This window comes from Haemaphysalis longicornis, unplaced genomic scaffold, assembly GCF_048455015.1.
Source record: "Haemaphysalis longicornis isolate Haplotype H1 unplaced genomic scaffold, Haemaphysalis longicornis Haplotype H1 scaffold_14, whole genome shotgun sequence".
NCBI lineage: Eukaryota > Metazoa > Arthropoda > Arachnida > Ixodida > Ixodidae > Haemaphysalis > Haemaphysalis longicornis.
In genome coordinates this window covers 46,759,328-46,763,899 of record NW_027526245.1, presented here as the reverse complement: position 1 = coordinate 46,763,899, position 4,572 = coordinate 46,759,328, and the positions used below count along the sequence as shown (strand labels likewise).

The window sequence follows — 4,572 nt, the reverse complement described above, 5'->3', positions numbered from 1 at the left end:
CCAGTCTACACTTGGCAAATTTAGGTCTTCAACCAAAAGATTTGCCAATTAAACCTTGACATATGCACTTTCAGCAGAGTCAAGTACTGCGGGTTCGCATCTGTACGCCTCTAACATGCGTAGAGAAAAAAGCTATGCTCCCAGCAGGACAACTGTACGCACAAGCATTCAAGACTGCCAAGATCAGTTGCAATCGTAGTCCTATTTCTGGTTTGACAAAAATGGCTACTTCCCACCTCTGGCAGATCGTTGACGTTGTAAAAAGGGGGAAACACCTCGTCGTTACTAATGTCCTCTCGCAGCCACGTCTCCGTTATCACCGCAATATGCGGATCATATTGCATGAGCACATTTTCCAAGCAATGTATTTTATTAGAGACACTGCGCATGGTTATGTTAACTAGCCTAAGTTCTTTTCGGTCTTTTGTGTTCGCGTTTTTTTATGCAGCCTAGCTGTGTTTTTATAGGGAAGGGTGACGGAATCCATCTGATTCATAATACATTCCTCAGTTATGTTTGTCGCGACGCTTGGCTTCGCCTATTTGGCCGCCGGCTTTTGATTTCTTGGGTATATCGCTTCCTGGCATCATTTGTTTGAACGGGTAATTGATCATTTTTGTCTTAGTCCTAAAGGTATTCCTTCTTGTTGATATACAGCTTGTCGTACACCAGCGAGGCTTTATACCAATTTTCTAGATTGTTTTACAGCTCTGCGATAGTTTTCTTCTGATTTCCCGTACTGTTACAAAAACGTCTTCACCAATAGAAAAATTGTGGCCTTTTAGTTTGCTGCCCACTTTCGGAATTTTTGTCTGGTCTCTTGTGTCTAGTAGTTTGAGAATAACAGGCCTGACCTTACCGTGTCATGGCCGCCCCAGTCTATGAATGCGTTGAATAGCCACCGGATCTTGCTCAAGAATGCCCTTTATTATCTCATTGTTCACAGTGTAATCTAGCTATTCGGTTTTGTCTTCTTCTGACTCAGGTAGTCCGTCAACAATGATATTGGACCTTCTTCTTCGGTTTTCAAGATCATCGATCCCTGCTTTAAGATTCGCAATGTGTTGCTGGTATGAACTGACCTTTATTTCTAAGTTGGCTAGTGAATTTAATTTCTCGTCTATATCGGTCCGGAATTTTTTCCTAATCCCCTTAATGTCAGTGGCGATTTCACCAAGTTGTTTTGATAGTTGTTCTAGAGTAGGGCCGCGGTTATTCTCAATAAAGCCACTTAGCAAAAGGATCCCCCTTACAGATCACCACACATCAAACAATATGCAACATATTCCGCAACCGGACAACCGTGGGTACGTCCACACCAGCAACAATGGATCGCTAGAACGAAAGCACTTTCCGTATCGTTTGCTTACGTGTACAAAATACAGGAGGGGATTAGATACGGCCCACATGGGGGTGATGCCGCCATGCCCAGTGCAACCCAGTCCTCGGGAGTGCCTTTTACAGCCAAACCGGCTGATGACGTCCCCCGACTACTGGTCACGTGGTGATGCGGTGGTATCTTTTTTGGGAAAACTGATGGGCTTGTTAACGATAAAGCAGGAAGATTATCAGTCGGTTTGTAGCATTCGGAGGAGTTCCACTCAAGCTCCGGGACAACTCTCGTCTCATTAGCGCGCGTTTCTTTGACGATGTGCACCAGGCCAAATATCTGTACAAAACACAGGAAGAAATTCTATGCTACCCGCATGGTGGTGATGCCGCCGTGCCGGAGCTGGAGCAAATAAAATAAAACCAAGAAGAGGTCAGCCATGCGACAAAAGCTATTATGGAAGGTATAGCAGCTCCAATATCTAAAACCGCCAGACCTAGACTATCTCATGCGTTAATAGATTGACAATATTCAGTCTGTTGTGTAACAGCAGGCAGAATATTTGAATAGGAAAATTCCAATTTAGACACTCTGGCGGATTTATGTGTCTTTTTAACACAACGTGTTTATAAAACACTCGGCGTCGAGTCCACAACAATAGAGAAAACCCATTGCATTGAGAAAGAACAATCGGAAAAAATTAGGCCGTTCATAATAAAGTTCATGATCTAAAAGAAATTGTAAATAGAAAATGTGGTGAACTTAAAGGCACATCGACTTCCCTGAACAATATTAATACGAAAGAAACCGTACCAGTAAAGAAAAAATTGTGGGACAGTGTGGCAGCAGATATATCTCAGGGGAATCGAAGTTGCAGAGGACACCAACGTTTGGGTCTTAAGGTGTAAGACGCAAAACCGATACTTTGAATCACTTTGAACGTTTTCCAACGCAGTTTCTCTAGTGGCGATCTAAGCTTCCCCGCATGAAAAGTATGTTTTATCGCCGTGCCCTAGAGAGACAGACGCTCTCTAGGATTATGTTGGTTAAGATGTGGGCGTAAAAGCTTGCGCCGGCAGGGTGTCGGTCAGTTTGAGCCAGAAGGTGTCAGTGTTTAACGTTGTTTATTTTGTAATGTCTAAGCCATACTGAACATTGTCGTTTATTGCGAAAAGACGGGGGCAGACAGAGAGAAAACCTCTGCTACGGAAAAACAGTTCGGTTCAATAACACGCGGAAATAAATGGTAGGGAGCTGAGGGAGGATCCACGAAATCTAGGGCATGGATGAGCAGATCGCTCTCTGGCCCCCTCATCAGCTAACGGTGATGTCAGAACGACCTAGTCGAATATGGTTCTCATGTCTTAATACAAGTGAAATTGTATTGTTTCAGTGTTTTCCCCCTGAGTACACCCTTCCACATCGATACGTTGCGGGGAAGAAGGTGGATTATTCTCCAAATTTAGCTCATTTTGTAAAGTAATGTGTGATGTTCCCACGAAACATCTAGGCCATAAATTTGTAGATATTTGTTTTCGTTTATCCAACGCGGGGTTTTCTATTCTTGGTCATAAAGACCTTCTTCAAGCAAGAGAGAAATCGTTTTCCCAAGCCTACGGAGAGGCGTTCTTAGCGGTTTTTATAGGAAGGGCGTGAGGTAATCTTGGTCGCAAGGGGTATTGCATATCAGTTCGCATCCCTCTTTTTTGGTGCCTAGTTCTCTTCCAAAGCATCTCTGTCTGAGTGTCGAGGCGACGTCAATTACTTTGCGAATTGTGGAAGAGAGTAACTGGCGAAGTGTTTATGTTTTCTGCTCTCAGAAAACCTTCAAAAGATTTTTGATGTTCTGTAAGAATGTTTACGTTTCTATTCGATACTTCCCCTAGTAGAATCGCCAAGAGGACGCCTCCAACTTGGGTTTCTTTGTTTTTGTACGCCGAAAAGTGTGCAGGGTCAACTATTTATATGTAGTTAACTATGACAGCTGCTGCTCGCGGGATTTTTGTACTTGCCGAAGTCGGTGTATACTTCGGTATTATGTTCTTGATAATTCTCTGGAGTGAACGTGATCCTGCATTACCCCCTCCCCTTGTTTAGGTTTGGGTAAACGGTTTTCGCAGAGGAGAGTTATAATGCGGAGTCGGTGAATCGGCGACATGTGTATTATGACGTGCGATTCCTTATTTTTAGAGGCGGCTGTCCCCCCTTTTAAACGGGGTTTCTTCATTTTAGTGCATCCTGTAGCGCACTTTTCCCCCAAGGCAAGTTCACCGTTTGTTATGTCACTTGTCAATCCTAAAAATTGAGGAACACCTAGGTCAAAAAAACAAAGGTGCAGCAATTTTTTTACAAGATAAATTGTTCAGAAGTTTACAGCGATGCGTCCAAAAGGACCTGCAACGTGTCCTGTACGGCACGCGGTCTCAATTTTACGGCAAGTAAAACTATGAATATAAACAGCAGTATTTTTACCGCGCAGGTTGAAGTCGTTCTTTTTGTCGCAAGTCATATCATTGAACATATTACCCCTAAGTCTGTAATTTATACCGAATCCTAGAGTGTGGTGCAGACATTGTCACCCACAAAGTGGTTAAAAAACTAGAGAACAATATTTCTGCATATGCTTTGAATCTTATCTCACTGTGTGTTAGGTGCTTGGCCACTTTGTGATAGCCGGTAATAAGACCGCGGATCATATTGCCGTTGCTGTCATACTTACGAACAAGCACATACCAACAGTATTTTATGCTGACCTCCAACCAGACATCAGAAAGCACCTTCTCAATCCATGGCAAGCAGACTGGAATGCAGTGACAGACAACAAGTTGAATTTTAAAAAAACCACACTTGGGAACATACACTACGGACACACACAACAGACAGACGGAAGTCGCCTTGGACCGGTTATGGATAGGCCACACGCATGCGACGCACTCACACCTGCTCGCTAGCTCTCAATACGAGTGTGTCGCAGGTGTGGGGACGGCATATCCCTAGTCCACATCCTAATCACATGCAAGGAATTCGACACAACGCAAACATTTTAGAGATGTCTAAAGGTAACACATTCCGATATTGGGTGACGGTGTCGTTGTTTCTGGGAAACGCGTTGTTAACTATTTAAACCTTATTTCCAATCATGCATAATCAAACTGGCTTTGTGCACCATCCATCACCATTGCCTGTATTTATTTTAGGATTCTGTGGCTTACACGTTTTTTACCTACTTTTGTGTCGCAATT

The 4,572-nt window shown here is 43.4% G+C and overlaps 1 pseudogene; it reads right to left on the bottom strand.

The window, feature by feature from the left end:
• Positions 1–510: 510 nt before the first annotated feature.
• On the bottom strand, positions 511–1,708 carry LOC144165071 (uncharacterized; annotated as a pseudogene).
• Between the last annotated feature and the right edge of the window lie 2,864 nt (positions 1,709–4,572).